The sequence below is a fragment of the Schistocerca gregaria genome, chromosome 1 (genome assembly GCF_023897955.1).
Source record: "Schistocerca gregaria isolate iqSchGreg1 chromosome 1, iqSchGreg1.2, whole genome shotgun sequence".
In the NCBI taxonomy this organism is placed as follows: Eukaryota; Metazoa; Arthropoda; class Insecta; order Orthoptera; family Acrididae; genus Schistocerca; species Schistocerca gregaria.
The window spans coordinates 590,525,291-590,547,823 of NC_064920.1; the positions used below are offsets into that span (position 1 = coordinate 590,525,291).

Consider the following 22,533-nt stretch of genomic DNA (forward strand, 5'->3'; position numbering starts at 1 on the left):
TCCGGTCAGCAGAATGTATGAGAGCCTGCAGATGCAGCAGCCACGCGTTAGAGTTGGGGCCACCCCAACACTGATCCTACTGGACGCTGCTCAAACTGCCGCCGACGCCGACGCCGACGCGCCCCTGAAAGACTGGAGAGGGGCGCCGGGAGGGGCGGCAGGCGGAACGAAACTGGGACACCGACTCACCTCCTGCCGGCCTTCGGAAGGCGAGCGTCGGGACGCTGCATACGCTCACCATGACCCAATACGCAATCGGGTGCGACATGGGTCAGTTGTTCTGAAGGGTACGTCCGTATTTTTCCGAAACAAATGGTTCGTGCTTGTATCTTCGTACCAAAGGACTCGGGTTCGATTCCCGGTATCTCCTCAACACTTTTTTTTATGAAATAAAGAGTTCTGAAATGGGGTCTAATCAGGCTCGTGAGGCCAACTGAGGAGCTGCTTGAATAAAGAAGCAGCGGCACCTTTAGGATTCATCTACTGGCAATAACGGTTGGAGGGATTGGCGACATGCTTATGACATGTACACGATCATAGATCGTTCCCCGTATTGCCTTACAGGCAGCAGTCGGCCAATCGGGATAATTCGCCACTTCACCTTGTAGTGTCCCTTTTACAATATTCACCATTATCGAGGTGAAACATAAACAAAAATGACAGTATGTGACTCAAAATGAACTGCAAACATCGATTTATCTGCGAAAGGTAGTAACACTAACTGTAAAAATATACAATATAGATCGATAAATGTAGAAAAGACATTATTTTTATTGTATGAGATTATAATGTGTAAGTAATTAAAAGAAGTATTATTATCTTTGTAAGAGTATAAAACACAATGCAATGCTCATTCGTTTGTCTAATCTGTTTTGTTCTGTTCGCTCTGGTGTTAGCTGGAATAAGGTACGCAAGCTATTGTGCTGCGCTAGCATTTGTTTCTGTCGTAACGTAATTGCAAATATTGAATGGTGTAAACTGTGTCCTAATAAGAATATATTAGTATAAAGTGATCTCCGTGTGTTATTTCAAGAACCAACGCCACATTTATCTTATGAAAAGAATATTTAATGAAAATTATTTAGCATGTTTCCAGCTGCTGCGGAGCGAGTAAGAGTGATCTCTGACTGTTAACAATTAGCCGCCATTACGCGGTACATTTAAAATATTTTTTCACAGCACAATGTCTGATAGCCGGAGCGGAAGAAATTATATAAAAATATTCAGTGAGATTAATTGAAGGAATCCAGTGAAATAATTTTATTAAAACTTGTCTGTTTTCTGTGATCGTAATAATTTCAGATCAGTGAACTGGAGCTGAGTAATACTACGCCATTGCATTTACAGTAATTTGTAGGGAGCCTGGCGCTCGATAAAATCAGATATAATACGTAATTGGCAACGTACGAAATTCTTTATTTTGCTTATCATATCTCTTTTGTATTTTTTTGAAAGCTAAACGCAAAAAAACTAACTACACTAAAAATCAGTAACAGATCACGATAAATCAAAGGACAAACAAATTTACTAGGAGGGTGTTCCCTCTAAAATATATTAGTTACACGTTTTTTTAAGAGATATAATAACCTCTGAGGATGTCTGCCGCAGCTGGAGACGAAACGTTAGGGGAAAAGTTTGCATATCGATCACGGCCTGTCAGCTAGAAAGTTTGAAGTGAAGATAACAGAACCATTTCAGATCTGAACTAACTCCCCCCCACAAACCTACGGTTAAACGCCTCATTGGACCTTCGGTGCCCTCGACGCCTTGCATCATTTGAAGAAATGCGCAAAACATTAAATGTTGCGAGCACTGACATACAGGTGGCGACGAAATTGTGATCAGTAGTCCAACGTTATGTCTTAGATTTAAATCGAATTATATAGTGTGCTGAAAGTGCATCAGTAGCGCTGGCTCACGTGAGCTACAGATAAGTGGTAGCCAAGTTTAAACTTGTAGAACAGTTGAGGACACCTGTGGCGAATAGCGCTTTGTCTGTTGCGACAAACAAACAAAGACACACACACACACACACACACACACACACACACACACACACACAGAAGACCGAATCTTTTAAATGGTAATCTTTCGTGCTCTGTCGATACAATAACGGTGACATGCAGTATTACCCAGAAGTAAATTTCTTAAATCCTATCAAGTTGATAATTTCTAAACTTACTTTCTTAACCCCATGTTAAATTTTACTAACCTCTCCTAACCCAGGTTATTAAATAAGTAGCCGCAACGTTGCTTCCTGAGCATATTTCATTGTTTCTTCATTGACGTGAGACGTGATGCAATGCCATTCTCGACACCTCTGTTAATCGCTGCTGTAAAATGGGATGAATAGAAACATTAGGATGAAACTTCCAAAACAGGTTTATACTATTGTACCAGAAGACGACTGGGAATATCATTCAAAGATTTGTTTGTCTAGGTTGGTACTGGACTAATATAAAAGGCAAATGATGTATTTCGACGTTGGCGACACTGTCAGTTGATGTTTTGTTTATTCTATAACAAGCATCAGATGTGATCCTAAATTTGCATACTTCCAACTTTAATTGCCAATCTAAGTTGTGTTGTTTTAATTTACGTACATTTTAAGTAGATTTACAGCTCTGTTTCATTAACCAAATGTTCAGTTTTAAAGTATACATTAATCTACTTTCGTTTCGCTTAATTGAAAATGCATGGTTGTGTTTTCGGATTCTGTAAGGTGAACAGAAACAGTGTTTCTTAAGAAGGAAACCAAGAATTTGACGGAAATGAAGAACCACTTGGCGCTGTTCTCAACCCATGATTAAAGGGTATAGAAAAAGTAAGCAATTACCTAGATTGTACGTATGTAATATGTGTTATTTAGAACCAAAGGTTATGATGGTGTTCGCTTGAAAAAAATTGTCCGGTTAAACATGTTCATTTTAACAGATACGGAGTCATTTTTAATTCAAAGACATGTACGAAAGCTATTCGTTTCTTCTGAGGGTACGGCTTGTAGATTTAAAGGTATCGTTTCTAAACGCAATGTCAGTAACGTAATGTATTAACAAACAAACCGTACTCATTCAATTTAATGTTACAAGAAAGTAGTTAGAGATATAACAATTTTTCTTTGGAAAAGATAAAGAAACCACAATACATGCAATACGATAAATTTTGTTTCTGATTCTCCGAGACCCAAAACAGATTTTCACGTGTCCGTATTCACCACAAAGAACAATTAATAGGAAAAAAATGATGAGCTTCATTCGTCTATTGAGATGAATAATAACTCCAAGAATTCCTTTTTTTATGTTGTCAAAGCATGTGCTAGCTCTCAAATCTAATTATAAGTTTAAAGTTAAGTAAAAGACCAATAATCTCATATAAGATTGAATTTCACATTTCTTTTTAAACTTATCATTATTTCTTTTAAAGCTGAAAACTGTTTCTATTTACCCCAATTTACTTTTTTTTTAAAAAAAAAATTCACTTTTGTCTATGAAGGGCAGAATTCTTCTTTTGGAAGGACTTATAACAAGGTTCTTTTCAAAGGGCTCAACTGATTTCCTGTTCTTAGAATTATTCAATTTGAGCCATGTTGAGTCCGTAAGGATTTCATCATGGAAAGGACGTTACACCATAATCTTCCTACTTTCTTCTCCTGACACTCTGTCTTTGAAACGTCTGGATTGACAGAACATTAATTCGCAAAATTTCCTCCTATTTTTTCCCTTGCATACTATTATTCTGTGGCTACAAAAGTTCACTGGCTTGTAGAACGTGACAAATATTTTTCGATAATTTACTTTTTGATGTAGTAACAGATAATATCTTTCAATCAGGATCAGTCAAAAGTGATTAACAATTCTGTTAAGAACACCACGGGATCAAAGAAAGATTGGAACGAAACTAAAAGAGGTGCATGAATTACGTCGCATAATCGATGATTTAAAGAAGAAGAAAACATCAACTAGCAGCTGTATCCACATGTGTTGCAAAGCGGGGTAGCTGCGCGGCCTCAATCGCTTTGCCACGGTTCGCGCGGCTCCCCCCGTCGGAGGTTCGAATCCTCTCTCGGGCATGCGTGTGTGCATTGTCCTTAGCTTAAGTTAGATTAAGTAGTGTGTAAGCCTAGGGACCGATGAACTCAGCAATTCTTTCCCATAGGAACTTACCACAAATTTCGTAAAAGCCTCTTCTTGTTTCTAAGGAGGTACACGTATACAAAACAGACAGTAATATTAACGGGCCTGTAACGCTAGTTAGTATCCCTTGTTACCGGCGAAATGGCTTACAAATTGCAACAATAAACAATTTCCTTCGAATTTATTTTGCTTCAAAAATTATAGTGATTTGAATAATGTAAACGGTGAGTGGGAGGCAGCAGTTCCATCTCTCAAATTGTTACCTCAAAATGTGTTGTAATTCCTCTTTTTCTAAGTACAAATAATGAGCCATGTATGTACCAAATTTAACTGAAATTCCTACAGGCGCCCCTGGCTTATTGTGTCGCCCTTTTTTTTATCTTCACCCTTAGCCACGTGGATGCTAAAGGTATCCACTGCTACCTGTACCAGTTTCGAAAGAAATTGCTTGAGTTGCCCTAGAACATTTTGATATGTCACTGTCTTTGCACAACTACCCCACTTCTTACTCCTTGGGATGCAGGTTTATCGGAACTGTCATCAATGCACCAAGTGACCCCGAAAACAAGGAATATGATTTAAATTTCGGTCGGTGTAGAATTTTTTTACATGTCTGAGCTTCTCATCAATACACCTACCCGTAGGGATAGTAGAAGTATAATTCATCACCTCCACCACCCCTGTGGGAGGTAGGTATTTCGTACTCCCCTCAGAAATCTTTGCGGGCTTGCTTAATTACAATCTGCCGACTAGTGTAGGAACGCAAAGAAGACGAACAAACATTAGATTGCTTTACGCATATAGGGCAAGGGGTAAACGTGTTATTAATATCGAGGTTTTTCGAGTCGCAATATAGGCTACAATGTGCAGAGCACGTTCCTCGCAGCCTACTGTAACTTGCTCATATTTTATACTCAGACCGCGTTGAGTCCATGTACTTTGTGCACAATTATCTCTCTGTACATCATCTGTTTTAAAAACATCGTGTCAGGTTAAGAGCATCTCGTTCTCTTTGATATTACGTTTCTAACCCCAAAACCCGGTTTCTGCAGCCAACTTTATGGCGACGTCGCAGATTGTGCACACTCGTGCAGCCATGAATAAAATGCCGCATCTGTTCTTGACACTCCACTTGTAGTAATATATTTTCTAACATACACTGTAAATAGCAAAATTTGATTGCAGTTGTGTTCTAGAAGATAAATAATATAAATCGAGATCAGCTGTCTGAGAATGTCCATCGGCACTCTCGACTACAGTAATTGAACATACTAATCTATTAGGCTAGTGATACTTGTTAAGTAAGACTCTCAGTATGTGAAAGGTGTGCAAAAAAGTTATAATCTTAGAGAAATTGTTTTTATCGTAGTTGCATATAATATTATATACTCTTGCAGAAAGTTTGAAAATGTCTTAAGAATCTTCAGAATGCAAGCAAGAGCAAGAAATCTGTATTACATTAATAGTAGCTGATTCGTATATCCCCTACATATTTCTCTTGTAAATAATTTTAACCAATAACGCTGCTATAAGAGTATTTTATTCTTTTGTTCTCAAGACTATATGCTCACTTCGACACCATGGATATTTCCAAGCTATCTGCAAAACATATAAGATCTTGGTACATAAGTTTTCTAGTTTATCATTAATTGTGAATTCCGTTATAATTTTTACATTACAGTTTGGAAGAACTTACGTTCTTAGCACTTGGTTATCGCTGACGCTGCCGATATTTATCATATGTTAATAAGTTGATGGAATTCTATTAGTTTGCAGGTGCTGAGCAGTATTTTTGAGATACTTCGTTTTTAAATATGTCAGCTTCTGTGGTCACCTTGGTAACGACAAAGTCTAATACATACAGTAGCGATACTTTCTAGTGCGAAAGTTTTTGCCGTTTATCAGCTGGAGCGACACAAGCGCTCCAAGCGGTCAGAAAGCAGTCAGTCACTTTTGTAATAAGGGTAATGTTTGTTTTAATTATTTTATACTTAATTAACGAAATTTGTTGTATTTTCACATTCCGTGCATTAGTAAACTACGAAGAGGATGAATTATGTTGAAATAGAAGTAAAAACAGCCGACTCACACTTATTCAATGACGCAAGCTACAACTTATTCATGAAGAAATACTTTCGAATATATGTTTAATCCCAGCTTATTCCGCTCAAAGTAAGAGAATATAAACACATATTTCATGCATGAGAAGCATATATTTCTGTTGTAGTAGGTTGTTATTACCATAGGCATTTTTCCGGACACTTAAAAATTTTGAATGGTGTCTAATGAATAGCCCATTCTTATACTTCACTCGACTTTCTAATACACGACTATGTTTATAAGTGTAATTATTTTTATAATTCTTCAGGCTTTCCCGCCGAAAGAAAAGACGCGAGTAACCGGCAGAAAAGGGAATGTGTTGAAGATTCTTGTCGTTTGCGGCTCAGATTTGGTAACAATTGTGAAATGGTTTTTTTTCTGTATTGGAAAACAGTTTTATTTGTTTTGACGATTCATTATCACGTCTGTATGGGTGGCATATGTTATACGTTGAATAATATAACCATTACATTCCTTATGGGTTTCCTATGTCCCACATTCCCTGATTTGGCTGAAAGTGTAGCGAACATAGCTCTGCTTTGTTGGGTACATGTACGATGTCTTTGTGCAAACGACCAGGTCTTCTGGTCTTCAATAGAAATATTTTGTTATTAAAGTAAAACTACGTTATTCAGTTACTGTTTGTACGTGATATGTGGTAACGACGTACTATTATTACTGGTTACATCTCTGGTACTTTAATCTGTGAATTGATATGATATTATTATCTTTGTATTGTTTACTTGTAGCATTTTCTTTGCGTAAATTGTTTATCCATAATCGTTTTCGATTATTTCAGTAAAGTCGTCGATGCAATTTTTGTGTTTTAACTCAGTTTGCTCATTTAAGGATTTTTTTCGGGTATTTAGGCGGTTGAGTGTTAATTTCTCTTTCTTACAGAAAATTTAGTTTCGGCCTCTTTGGTGTTAAATGCAAGATTTCTATACATTTACAAAGCTGCAGGTCCACGAGATGTAAAAAATTCAAATGGCTCTGAGCACTATGGGACTTAAGATCTGTGGTCATCAGTCCCCTAGAACTTAGAACTACTTAAACCTAACTAACCTAATGACATCACACACATCCATGCCCGAGGCAGGATTCGAACCTGCGACCGTAGCAGTCACGCGGTTCCAGACTGAAGCGCCTAGAACCGCACGGCCACACCGGCCGGCGAGAACTAAAAACTTACGTATTTAATCACATGGTCTTCCTACTATAGTGTACAAGCACAATTAAAAAATTGTCGTTACTTGTTATCTTTCCTGGTGCTGCAACTCGTATGGTCAGCAGTGTAATGTGCATATGCTTCCGTGACCAGAGGCCATTTCAATGAAAGAAATTCTGTGTGTGTGACCGCGCTATGATATGATAAAACTACAGAGGTTTCCCTTGCCTTTACAGCCAGCCATCTTCAGGGTGACTATTTGGCTCGAGCTCAAAATAGCTGGCACAACGATGGACTGAATATATGACGCTTCACACTGCATCCATTTGACGCCACTGGCAGAGAATGACCCTGTCAGAATAATACGGTCCTCAAGGCCTGATCGCAAAATTTCTTTTAATTAGTTCTCAAAAAACCTAATCGATCGGCGTCTTAAGCGGAACTGATTTCATACCTAAATAAAGAAGTAACTCAGGTAGGCTCAGGAAACATAATGTTGTACAACCATGATATTTGTATGAAGAAGGCACAAACAGAACGTAGATTTGTATTGTTTCGTCCACGTTTGTCAAGTGCTGGGTACTTTTCTTTAAAAAGCAAAAAAAAAGTCTTTCACAAACCATGAGAAATCATTCTGTGTCACTGTTACAAAGTATTTACACTGTAGAGCTAAAGAAACTGGTACACACTCCAAATATCGAGTAGGGCCTCCGCGAGCACGCAGAAGTGCAGCAACACGACGTGGCATGGACTTGACAAATGTCTGAAGTAGTGCTGGAGGGAACTGACAGCATGAATCCTGCAGGGCTGCCCATAAATCCGTAAGATTACAAGGTCGTGGAGATCTCTTCCGGATAGCACATTGCAAGGCGTCACTGATATGCTCAGTAATGTCCATGTCTGGGGAGTGTGGTGGGCAGCGGAAGTGTTTAAACTCAGAAGATTGTCCCTGGAGCCACTCTGTAGCAATTCTGGAATTGTGGGGTGTCGGATTGTCCTGCCGAAATTGCACAAGTTTGTCGGAATGCACAATTGATATGAATGGATGAAGGCGATCAGACAGGATGCTTGTCAGAGTCGTATCTAGACATATCAAGGGTCCCATATCACTTCAACTGCACACGCGCCACACCATTACAGAGCCCCCACCAGCTTGAACAGTTCCCTGCTGACATGCAGGGTCCATGGATTCATGAGGTTGTCTCCATATCAGTACATGTCCATCCGCTCGATACAATTTGAAACGTGACTCGTCCGGCCAGGCGACGTATTTCCAGTCATCAACAGTTCAACGTCGGTGTTGACGGGCCCAGGCGACGCGTAAAACTTTGAGTCGTGCAGTCATCAAGGGAACACGATGGGCCTTGGCCTCCGAAAGCCTATATCGATGATGTTTCGTTGAATGGTTCGTACGCTGGCACTTGTTGATGGCCTAGCATTGAAATCTTCAGCAATTGATGGGTTGCACTTCTGCCACCCTGAACGGTTCTCTTCAGTCGTCGTTGGTCCCGTTTTTGCACGATCATGTTCCGGTGGCAGCGATGTCGGAGATTTTATGTTTTACCGGATTCCTGATATTCACGGTACGCGGGAAAGTCCACACTTCATCGCTACCTCGGAGATGCTGTGTCCCATAGCTCGTGCTCGCCGAGTATAACACCACGTTCAGACTCACTTAAAACTCGATGAACTACCATTGTAGTAGCAGTAATCGATCTAATAACGGCGCCAGACACTTGTCTTATACAGGCGTTGCCTACAGCAGCACCTATTCCGCCTGTTTACATACCTCTGTATTTGAATACGCATACCTATACCAGTTTCTTTGGCACTTCAATGTAGTTTTATTATGTACTTTTGATTCTTAAAATCAAACTCATCTAAATTTTTTTACATGCGAATTAATCATTTAACATCTATGTACTTCAATTTCTTGTCAACAGATCCATGTAATTTGTGTCGTTAAACTATTTTTCAAGGCTGTGGCAGAAACAAGAGCAGAATTGTTACAATAGATAACTTGTGAACCGTTCTCGGATGCTACGTCCTTTGCTTTCATTTGATGTTTCGGTCCAACTACATGTAGCCAAGTGAGATAGCTAGTGCTTTCAAATTAAACTTTTTCTCAGTTATTCTGGACTTTTAACTAGTGTTCCTTAACTGCGTCAAGCTGGTGTGCCTCTTCTGTCGGACACCACCGTTCCATATGGTAACAACAGCTTCCACGTAAGACAGCGATCGCGTTGATGTTAAAAACAGGTAAATCGTTAGTACTAAATGTAGTACTTTCTCCGAAAGCACCTTACGGATTTCTAAGGTTGAAACACAACCGAAATCTTAGCGTCGAGTTCTACGATATTAACAACAGAAGTCACTATAGGATCATCTGAAAAAGTGAAGTTTGTCACCCTGTACATTCACTGTAGCGAGTGGATAGATTTTGGTTTGTATGATTCTGTGCACATATTGTCGTCAAAACACGGATGTCAGATGCGTGGTGATTTTGCTTGCAGCAGTCACAAGTTTTAGAACTGTTAAATGTTTTAAATACATAGTCAATATGAAAAAATTATACTTTTCGTTTAACCATACTTCCGTGAAATGAGTTAATGCGAAATGAGTATATCTTTATTTTTATTCCCATCGCGTTGCACAAGATACATACATGTAAGCACTAGTATTGAATACACTTATGCGAGAAGAGAAATACTAGTATATAACACAAAACAACACTCGAAGATAGGCGGATCTGTGGACTATTCATGAAATCCATATTACAAAAATTCCACCTGTCACGAAAAACGAATAACACGAGAAATCATCACGTAACGCATTACAAGCTGTCCACATGATAACATGAAAAATAGGATTAATAATCACTGATGAAACCTTAGCGTCGCTTGTCATACGCCCAGGGACTATATTATTAATTCCTCTTAGCGAAATTACTAAAAGTCTTTTTCAGGCGTTACCTACATCCACACATCTATTAAAGGATATTCTTTTCCTTGAAGCATGCTACGTATTAACTTAGAAAAGTATTCTTCTACCATTTTATTCTTTTCCGTACGTCACTGCATCAAATGCGTAAATTATTTACGAGATAATTTTCGGGTCATTTATGTCGTTCGCTTTGGAGATTTATTCTACTGATGCATGTCATCATTTGAGGAAACACCGCAATTTGTTTTATTAGTACGTAAGTACTTTGGCAGATATTCAGAACGGGACCTTTTTTCTCGAATGTGTACTAAACTTGTTGGAACGTTAAGTCATATATGTCCATATCGCGCCGTTAGAACAATAGACCATGTAATGGGTATCTCTTTAACGGCAAATGATCGCAGGAAAAGTAAGCTCCGTCTTTCTAACCTCAGATAGGCCTATCGGGGCCGACCACCGTCAATGGCGCCATCTGGATGCATATGAAGGGGCCTGGGGTCAACACACCGCTCTTCCGGCCGCTGTCAGCTTTGGAACCTCTACTTCTCATTCAAGCAGCTCCTCAACTGGAAGATAAATTTGTATTGAGGGCATCCACAGCCGTAGAATTATACAATGATGAAAAAGACCGCTTCAGCCGTATGTTAAATATTTACATATGATTCAACTATTTGGCGGCGTTAGAGCCACCCCCAAAACGTATAAAAAACCTGTTTCGGTTAACATTTAGATCAACCATACATGAAACTGTGTAAGATAATTATGTACTCACATTTATTTCAAAAGATCACCTGTAAATGACCCAACATTGTTTGTCCCATTGTGATAAAAATGTTCAACCGTCAAGAGGTCTGCTTTATGCGGTTTATTTTACCTTACCAGGCGAGCGTAGGTTTTGTCACCTGCTCCTCATTGGTTTTGTAGTTTTGCAGCCTATCTGGTTACGACTTTAGCCTTATTCTAGATTCCCTGTATCAGGATGATGTTTCCTGCAGTCTGCTTTTCTTCACTCCTTCTTTGCCCTAGATGGTTTGTTTCGTAAGCAGCATTTTGTCTAAATTACCTTACCGATATGAAGTTAACTTTCATCACCTACACAAATCATTTGTTTTATTTGTCACCTGCATCTGGTTTACCACTTTATCGTTATTGTAGATTACCTGTATCGGGATAATGGTCCATGCATTCTATCCTATTTTAAACTGGACTACCGACGTGTTAACAACTAAACGGTTTTATTGCAATGGGACAAAAAATGCTGGGTCATCTGCTGGCTATCGTTTGAAATGAATTACGAAATAAATGTGAGTACATAATTTTCCTATTTAGTTTTGTGTATGGTTCGTCTACATGTTAACCGAAACAGGATCTTCACATATTTTGATACTGTTTGTGTACAGATGTACCCCTGAAGATGTTGCTATAACGTCACGAAACTAATTAGACCATAAATAAATGCAGTTGAAGCGGTCTTTTTCATCGAGGTCCTCAGTTGGCATCCGAGGCTGCGTGGACCCCAGTCCAGTCCTCCCACCAAGGAAAAGTGAACCGGGAAAGAATGCGGATCCTCTACATGGCCCGCTGAGACGGACCCCACCATTAAGCAACCATCAAGTTTCCCTTTGCGCCTCATGTCATTTCGGTTCCAATTGGCATGTGGTTTCCACACAGTACAAATACTTTGCGAATCTAATGTCTCGAATGTTAATATTTTGATGTTGTACTTGTTTGTGTAGTACTGTTTTAAATTGCCATTTTTTTATTTAAGAAGTATACCTAGCGCGTGGTTGATATGTACACCATGCCACAGATCTGAACGTGGTGATTTTGTTGTTCGTGAAGTGCGATCGAGATACTATTACATGTCAACGAGAGCCAAGATTAATGTACCCCATATTGAAATATATCACGTGTAACACAACTGGTGGTGTTTTCGCGAAAACTGAGGAGGACCTATAGACAGCCTTTCTCCAAACTGGCCTTGAGTACCGTTTGCGTAACGACATGGGTTCGGGTTTCAGGATTCGCAGTGTCGGCTTGGCAGAGGAGGCGCGGTGCACGGTCGGCTGCCAACATTCCGCCCTCTTAAAGGGTCAGTCCGGCGGCCGCTCGCTGTCCCCTGCTGCCCGCTGCTAAACTCGCTAAACAATGCAGCACACCTGCGACGGCCACGGTCTCGACATCGCACTCAAATCTTTTCTCAAACACAAATTTATTAAGATGTTCGAACTGGTGCAATTAAGGAGGGGGAGGGGGGGGGAGACCTGGGGAAAAAGCCAGCAATACCTTGGTTTCCCCACTGCTAAGTCAACCTTTTCGGGCCGGCCGCTGTGACCGAGCAGTTCTAGGCGCTTCAGTCTGGAACCGCGCGACCGCTACGGTCGCAGGTTCGAATACTGCCTCGGGCATGGATGTGTGTGATGTTCTTAGGTTAGTTATGTTTAAGTAGTTATAAGTTCTAGGGGACTGAAGACCTCAGATGTTAAGTCCCATAGTGCTCAGAGCCATTTGAACCATTTTAGCCAACCTTTTGGGCAAATGTATTATGCTTTCTTGTCGTTTGCAATCGTAAGCTCTTGTATTTTTTAATTCATTTGTGCCTGAAAGATGTGTAGTATTCGACAGTTACATTCCTTATTTTTGCGAAGTAATCAGAAGAAACCCTTCGGCAACCTAGAGAAAATTGGACATAAGTTTTTTGCCACTTGAAAACGCCTTACCCATTTTTCGTGTAGGAACTAGTTTCCACCTACAGCTTTCATTGTTGTTTAGTTTTTGGCGTGAAATGGGAGGTCCATTCAGCACCGAAACGACACAGAAATTAAAAGAAGGAAGATTATAGTTCGTAGTGTTGTCAATAATAGAAAGCAAAGTATAATGGCATGGTTGGCTCGGATGCTACAAGCATCCCCCGTCTAATTGGAAAGGTTTTTCCTGTCGTTTGCGCACACTGGCATCTTTCCCTCTTCAAGAGTGGAAATCAAATGTTAAATGTATCTGACTAGTTTAGATAACAGTATGGCAGTTCTTTTAGTGTGGTGTCGTGCTTGTGGCGTACGTTGAGAAAAGGGTGAGTGTAACATCCGGTGCCAGCACGTAGCCTGCTGCCCCCCTCGAATAGCATCTACAAGCCTGTCGAGCTTAATGACCCCATCCAACAGATGGATCACAGTCAACACTGCGGTCACATGCCCTCGTACAAGACATACCATGGAATGGCTGTATAATAATCCAGGAAAGTGACGGAAAATGAACGTGAACTTCACGTCATCACCCCTTCTCCGCGTTGCCGGAAAGGAAACGGAAAGCGGCCAACAGCGCATGGCGTACCTAGGCGGTTACCCATCCAAGTACTGGCCACGCCCAACGTTGCTTCCCTTCGGTGACCTGACGGGAACCGATGTATTTAAAGAACCGAGGCCGTTGGCTAACGTCAGCAGTTCGGTCATTAGAGGTGGAGCTCAAGCTCAGATACCAAAACTCTGAGGAAAGAAAATACCTTGCTACCTTGCCAACACAACGATCCCACCATTCACTTCAATCTTTTCATTGAAAGTACGGAAAACCGGACATTGGCAGAACGGAGATGTGAACACCACTCTTCCCATTCGTGGCACAACGTCAGTTGTATACACGCCCTGGCACAATGAATTCGTCAGCAGTGTCCGATACTTTTAAAAACTATGCGACACTGGCACAAAAGAATTGAGACTGTTTCCTTCCAGTACTTTGGAACTAAAGAAGCCGAGCAAACAAAACTGGCACCAGGAGATATGACGCTAATGCCATCTTCTAACATCGCCTCTGGCCTTGATCTCAATTCTGCGAAGTAGGTCATACCCTGGCGTATCCACTCACTGATGACTGATTTCCGTGGACCTAACAAACTGTGCAGATGTTCAATGCTACTTTTCACCTGGGAGCGGATGATATAGACACTGCAGTAAGGAATAATACAGCAGGCAGCTCAGTTGAATAGGTATGCACATCTCTAAAAGGAGCAATCACGGAAGTTGGAAAGACAAAAATAGATTTTAGGAACGAAGAACTCTTAGGAACGAAGAAATCTTGGGTAATAGAAGAAATACTTCAACTGATCGACGTGTAAAGAAAGTACCAAAATGTTCAGAGATAGTCGAGAACACAGAAAAATAAATCACTAAGAAATAAATAAATAAGAACTGCAGGGAAGCCAAGGTGAAATGGGTGCCGGAAAAATGTGAAGAAATAAAAAAAAAAAAAACATCGGAATGACTGATTCAGCGAATAGAAGAGTCAAAACAACCTACAGTGGAATGAAAATCAAGGGCGGTAACATGGGAATTGTATTATTAAATGCAGAGTAGAGAGCGGTTTGGTGGAAAGAGTACACTGAAGGCCTCTGTGAGGGAGAGGAACAGTTCGATGACGTGGTAGAAGAAGAAACTGGAATACGCATGGGAGAGATAGGGGCTCCAGTCCTAGAGTCAGAATTTAAAAGAGCTTTGGCGGACTTAAGATCAAATAAGACAGAAGGGGTAGATCACATTCTATTGGAATTTCTAAAATCACTTGGGAAGTGGCAACAAAATGATTAATGACATTGGTGTTCAGAAGGTGTGAGACTGGCGATATACCACCACATTGTTGGTGAAACGTCATCCTCACAATTCTCAAGATTGGAAAAGCCGACAAGTGAGAGAATTATGATACAATAAGCTTAACAGTTCATGCACCCACGTTGCTGATAAGAATAATACACAGGAAAATGGAAAAGAAAATTGAGGATCCTTTAGATGACCAGTTTGGCTTTAGGAAAGGTAAAGCCACCAGTGAGGCTGTTGCGATGCTGCGGTTGATAATGGAAGCAAAACTGAAGAAAAATCAAGACACATTCACAGGATTTGTATACCTGTAAAAAGCGTTCGAAAATGTAAAAGGTGCTACAAGTTCAAAATTCTAAAAAGATAGGAGTAAGCTATGGAGAAAGACAGATTATGTACAATATGCACAAGAACCAAAAGGCAACAATAAAACTAGCAGACGAAGAACGAAGTACTCGATGTAAAAAGGGTGAAGGCAGGAATACAGTCTTTTGCCCCTACTGTTCATTCTAGAACCAATCGAAGAACCAATGACAGAAATAAAGAAAGGTTCAAGAGCGGGATTAAAATATAGCGTGAAACGATATCGATGATAAGATTCATTGGTGACATTGCTATTCTCAATGAGAGTGAAGAAGAATTACAGGATCTGTTGAAAGGCATTAACAGTCTAACGAGTACAGAATACAGATTGAGACTAAATCATAGAAAGAGGGAAGTAATGGGGAGTACAGAAATGAGAGTAGCGAGAAACTTAAGATCGAAATTGGTGATCACAAAGTAAACGACGTTAAGGAAGTTTGGTACCTTGCAATCAAAATAAAACATGACAGTCGAAACAAGGACATAAAAAGTGGACGAGCAAATGCAAAATGGGCATTCCTCGCCAAAAGAAGTCTACTAATACCAGACGTTAATTTGAGGAAGATATTTGTGAGAATGTACATTTGGAGCACAGAATTGTGTGCTAGTTAATCACGGACTATGGGAAAACCAGAAAAGAATAGAAGCATTCGAGATGCAGTGCTACAGAATAATGTTAAAAATTAGTTGGACTGACTAAGGTAAGAATGAAGAAGTTCTTCGCAGAATTGTCAAGAAACGAGAATATGGGAAACACTGAAAACAATAAGGTTCAAATGGCTCTGAGCACTATGCGATTTAACTTCTCAGGTCATCAGTCGCCTAGAACTTAGAACTAATTAAACCTAACTAACCTAAGGACATCACACACATCCATGTCCGGGGCAGGATTGGAACCTGCGACCGTAGCGGTAGCGCTGTTACAGACTGAAGCGCCTAGAACCGCTCGTCCACAACGGCCGGCTGCATTAATAACATCCTCGTCAACAATGTACTGCTTCCCGCTAAATGCATTCTTTATTGGGCCAAACAGATGGAAGTCGGAAGGTGCGAGAGCCAATCAGTACGATGGATGAGGAACAAGAGTCCAATGAAATTTTGTGATATTCCGTAAAAAATGGTCACGATCAGGCTCGTAGCAAAAAATTTCGCACAGAGAGCCCTTCTCGCTTTTTATAGTTTTCTGTTAGGTGGCGAGGAACCCAGCGAGCATACACCTTTGAGTTCAGTTGTGCAGCGAGATGTTTGATTGTTATCCGTCGATCACCTCGGATGAGAGTGTCCGCTCGTTCCAACAATGCAGGTGTCACAGCTGTGTGTGGCCGGCCGGCACGCCGGAGATTGAGCATTAACATAATGGATCAACGAAGATTAGGAGATCGAACAGGTTTGCTCGAGCTTTTTGCGTTGATGACAGGCACCTTTCCAAGGAGTCACCGTGCATTTCTTCATTGCCAGCTCTCTGTAGACATTATGCAAGCTACTATGAAAATCAGCGATGCTTTTATTTTACTGCAAAATAAACTCTCCGTTAAAGACGCTATTTTGAAGGCTACTTAAGGCGTCACCAACTACCGGAACTTCATGAAATTATACGGGCTGAAGCGAGAATATTCCCCAAGTCCCACAACAAATTCCGCATTTTTCCCAACGGAATTGGCAGAGAAAAAAAAATTGTTGTGGTACTTAATGAACGCCCCTTGTGTGGTGTCACCGCCAGGCACCACACTTGCTAGGTGGTAGCCTTTAAATCGGCCGCGGTCCGGTAGTATACATCGGACCCGCGTGTCGCCATTATCAGTGATTGCAGACCGAGCGCCGCCACATGGCAGGTCTAGAGAGACTTCCTAGCGCTCAGCCCAGTTGTACAGCCGACTTTGCTAGCGATGGTTCACTGACAAATTACGCTCTCATTTGCCGAGACGATAGTTAACATAGCCTTCAGCTACGTTATTTGTTACGACCTAGCAATGCGCCATTATCAGTACTATTGATATTGTAAACCATGTATTGTCAAGAGCGACGTTCGTCATTAATGGATTAAAGTTAAGTATTCCACCAGCTACGTCCGTTTTTTCTCAATTCTAATTCCCTTGTCATGTTCCAGACCTCACGCCAGCCTGTGTGAGCTGAGACGCGTGCATTTCGGCCTCCTTTAGCAATACGGTGTCGGCTCTCCTGCCAACCACAACACTGGCGACGAGAGTAAAAGTGTTTTTATCTAAATTGCCCTGATTTGCTGGTGTAATGGCTTCGCCACAATCTCCAGATGCCGGCCGCGGTGGTCTCGCGGTTCTAGGCGCGAAGTCCGGAACCGTGCGACTGCTACGGTAGCAGGTTCGAATCCTGCCTCGGGCATGGATGTGTGTGATGTCCTTAGGTTAGTTAGGTTTAAGTAGTTCTAAGTTCTAGGGGACTGATGACCACAGCAGTTGAGTCCCATAGTACTCAGAGCCATTTGAACCAATCTCCAGATGTACTGTCTGAATTTTGTCGCTTACAGAATCAACAGACACAGGCCTTACTGGATGCCCTTGGACAGCTCGTCCAGGGTCAACGTGCAATGCAAAACGATGCGGCAGCAGCCGCTTCACCGCTAACGCAGCTACAACACGCTGTTGCACCCACTTTTCGACCTTTTGATGCTGCACTGGTAAGCTGGACGGAGTGGTCACGCCAATTTGGATTCCATCTCGCCGCCTACAGAATTCAATGTAACGAGCGGCAGCCTTTTCTCCTTTCTTCAGTAGGGGTGACCACGTACCGTGTGACAGTCAAATTATTTCCCCGACGCGACGTAGCAACTCTGTCCTACGAAGAAATTTTGTCTGCATTAGATGCATATTTCAAGGAATCAGTCAATGTAGTTGCCAAACGGTATAGCTTCTTTCGTACAAAACGTACGGCAGGTCAGACTAATCGTGAGTGGGTTGCAACCTTGCAAGGCCTTACTAGGGATTGTGCTTTCAAGTGTCAATGTGGACTCCCTTATTCAGATACTATGGTACGTGATGCAATTGCACAGAACGTTTCTGATGTTCGTATAAGGGAACAGATTTTGAAACTAGTAAATCCCTCTCTTCAACAAGTGATGGACATATTGGATCCGCAGGACACACTTGACTTTGCTCAGGAATCTTTTGAAACTTCGTCAGCAGTGTGTCAGGTTAACCGGCCCGCCGGGCTAGCTGCACGGAGCAGTAAACAGCCCTCGCGCCCGGCCGCGCCGCTGCCGCCAGGCTCTCAGCCACGTGTGCCGCGCCAGCACACAAATGCAGTGATCAAATCATGCCCGCGGTGTGCTACTAAACATTCGCGTGAGAATTGCCCGTCACGCCAAGCTATTTGCTTTTATTGTAATAAAAAAGGACATGTTCAGAGTGTTTGCCAGAAAAAGCTCAGATCGGAAGCTCAAAATCGTTCCAGGCCCTTTGCTTCGCGCCGGAATCGGAATCGAACCAAGGATACTCACTCTCGCGAAACTTCGCCCATGGAAATTCATGTAGTTCATTCCACTCCGCGCAGTGCCACTCTCTCTAACAGTGACTGTGTTCGTCCCAAAAATAGTGTGCGTCGACATCGCCGGAACTCCCGTCAAGTCGCAAGTGATAATGTACCAGTGTCAGTTCACGTTGCACGAGACAGTCGGTATTGTCGTCAACAGGACAATAAACTTTTTGTAGTCTTGGACATTAACGGCAAAGTGATACCATTCCAGCTCGATACCGGAGCTGCAGTTTCACTGATCAATCAAGACACTTACAAGTTGCTGGGCACACCTCCGTTGCGTGCCGCAAATGTTAAGTTAAGTAGTTATTCAGGTCACAATATCCCTGTGTTATGACAGTGCAGCCTTCTTGCAACATACAAAGGATAAACAAAACTTGTGTCATCTTACGTCCTTCGTTCTTCTTCTGCAGTGAACTTGTTTGGTTTCGATTTATTTCAGTTGTTTAGCTTGTCTATAGTACATCAGGTCCTATCAGTGAACCAGACGGTGCCTTCAGACATTGTTTCTCGTCTATGTGATGAATTTGCAGACATTTTTGCACCAGGCCTTGGTTGCGCTAAGAACTATAAAGCACATTTGGAACTGAAAGTAAACGTGTAACCGAAAATTTTCAGAGCGCGATTACGAATATGTGCTCTTCTTGCATGGTGTGTGCCGAACAGCAATCAGCACCACCGCGGAAATTCTTTGAATAGCCAAAAGCCACTTCCCCTTGGCAACGCTTACACATCGATTTTGCTGGTCCATTCTGGAATGCTCGATGGTTGGTTGTGGTAGGTTCATCCAGTCATTTTCCTTTTGTTGTCCGGATGTCTTCCACGACGTCATCTGCCACCATCCAAGCGTTATCCGCTATCTTTTGCATTGAAGGTCTTCCACAGACTATTGTTTCCGACAATGGCCCACAATTCATGTCCGCAGAATTTCAGTCATTCTGCAAGGCCAATGGTATTCAACATCTGACGTCCGCGGCGTTTTCGCTACAGTCAAACGGTGCCGCTGAACGATTGGTCAGGACTTTCAAGTCACAGATGTTGAAGTTGCGAGAGTCGCATTCTCGGGAGGACGCGTTAATGCTCTTTTTGTCCTCGTATCGCTCTCAGCTCCGAGATGGTCGCTCGCCGGCTGAGTTGCTACATGGTCGTCATTATCGAACCTTGATGTCTTTGCTACATCCGCCGCTTCAGGTTCCTGTGCAGCGGCAGACACCTGCTTTTGCTCCAGGCGACGTTGTTTACTATCGCCACTACCGAGGTTCACGGTGTTGGATCGCAGGGCGCATTCTTCGATGCCTCGGACGCGCTATGTGTCTGGTTTGGGGGCCTCTGGTGAGGTGCGTCGGCATCTCAATCAGCTGCGCCTCTGTCGTCGCACGGGATCTGCCGTTCGCCGTCTGCTTTCAGCGACGGTGCCGTCCGGTCAGCGCCCTGGGGACCCATCTGCTGGCTCGCCCCAGCCCCAGGTGTTCCCGACGCTGCCTTCCATTTTGCCCAATGGCGACGCGCCGCCGCCGCCGCCGCCGCCGCCGCCTGTTCTCCCGCCGGCGACGCCCGCAGTGGACGCGTCGCTGCAACCGCCGGGCGCCTCCCTGGGTCACGCGCCGCCGATCGCTTCCCGTGACCAGTTGTCCTCCGACATGGAACTCTTGCCCGCTCCGGACCATATGTCGTCTTCGCCCGTCGGGTGCCCCGGCCCGATGGAGGTCGACCCTTCGGCCCCTCCTGCCTCTCTACGGGCGCATACACCGCATGTTGGCGTGCACCCTGAAGCAGGTTTTCAGGCGTTTCCTAGCTCCCCGCGGTCCGAATGGCAGGGTGCGGGTGGCACAGCCTCGCCTGTTGTTAGGCTCCCCAACTCGTCGCATACGCAACATGGGGTCTCCCCACGGTGGGCGGAAGCCTTATACCACAACCGTACGCCGATTTGCGGGGGAGGAATGTGGTGTCACCGCCAGACACCACACTTGCTAGGTGGTAGCCTTTAAATCGGCCGCGGTCCGGTAGTATACGTCGGACCCGCATGTCGCCATTATCAGTGATTGCAGACCGAGCGCCGCCACACGGCAGCTCTAGAGAGACTTCCTAGCGCTCAGCCCAGTTGTACAGCCAACTTTGCTAGCGATGGTTCACTGACAAATTACGCTCTCATTTGCCGAGACGATAGTTAACATAGCCTTCAGCTACGTTATTTGTTACGACCTATCAATGCGCCATTATCAGTACTATTGATATTGTAAACCATGTATTGTCAAGAGCGACGTTCGTCATTAATGGATCAAAGTTAAGTATTCCACCAGCTACGTCCGTTTTTCTCAATTCTAATTCCCTTGTCATGTTCCAGACCTCACGCCAGCCTGTGTGAGCTGAGACGCGTGCATTTCGGCCTCCTTTAGCAATATGGTGTTGGCTCTCCTGCCAACCACAACACCTTGTATGGCATCTGTTCCTTAGCCGCATTACATTGTTGCGAGTAGTACATAATCCCTTGTAGCCGCATTGGATAGTCGGCACTATATTATGAAATCGGGCAATTTCCTCCACAAGTCGGTCACGGGAACGTCCAACATGGCGCTTCTTTCTAACATTGTGTCACCCCTATTCCTCGACATGTATGAACGGGCTGTTTCCATACAGCCGACTGGTCCATATACACTAGTTTACTACAGTGACTTACATCAGCGCTGTAGGATCACATAACCACCTGTTAGCTGCCCTAAACCTTCGACTGCTCTCTAGAGCGGTGTGATCTTTTAAGGGAGTGACTGACTTTTTGGCGAGTGAGCTTATTTGAGGTGGCATGTGACTACCCGACTGGGGTTTTCGGTACTGAACTGTGTCCTTACATAACATCATCTATCCTTCGGCAGTGGACGTGAAGTTTGCTACGGACGTGTTAATATGTAATTCTGGGCAACGTCGAGTACGAGGCTGACACAAAAGCAACCAGATAGCGGAAGCAAATTCCTGGTTTTACCAAATGGTAAAAATGTGGTGGCCACATGGGAAGTAGAACCTATTACAGTCCACACACGTCTGTATTTATTCGTGCAGCTACTCAAATCATATTTCCATGCCTTTTTCCGTGGTGCTGCGCATGCGCTCTGTCCTCTGGCCCTTCATGTCGTGATCAGCAACACGTTTGTAGTAAACTGTTCGTCCGCTGCCACTGAGTTGACATATTTTGACTGTATTGCTAAGTTGGCAGAATTTTTTTTCGATATTCCCACTTTGTTTTAATTCATTCAACTCCAGGCTCTTGCTAAAACATTTTATTTTATGCCAAGTAACACATGGTCCAGGTACATTAATGTGACCACCACCTATGTTCGACGTCGAAGTGTGATAAGAAACCACTCACAGACGGCAGGCGGCAGCACTAGCAGTGCAGGGTATATAAAGTGTGTCGCGCGCGGGGGGAGTGGGGGAGGGGGGGGGGGGAAGATGTGCAGTCGCAGTCGTAATGCGGAAACGAATCGATTTATCTGACGTCCACAAGGACATGATGATTCGTTTTTGGGGTAAAGGTGGAAGCGTTTCGGAAACCGTTCGCGTGCCGCCATGCTTAAAGTACACCGTGCAACGCAAAGTGGCGCTACCCAAAGCCGGCGCTGAGGCTACCTTGTGCGCCACGGGCCATAGATGACAGGGATCAACGGGGGCTGCGGAGACCTGTGCGGGTAAATAAACGCGCAACTGCTGAGCAACAGACCACCCAGATGACCTAAGGGACTAC

At 43.0% G+C, this 22,533-nt stretch overlaps 1 protein-coding gene across 4 annotated transcripts in view; it reads right to left on the minus strand.

Annotated features, from left to right (window-relative positions):
• LOC126357561 (golgin subfamily A member 6-like protein 22) overlaps nt 1-22,533 on the minus strand; it is a 321,544-nt gene that overhangs the window by 293,387 nt on the left and 5,624 nt on the right. The gene's annotated exons all lie outside the window — the stretch shown is intronic.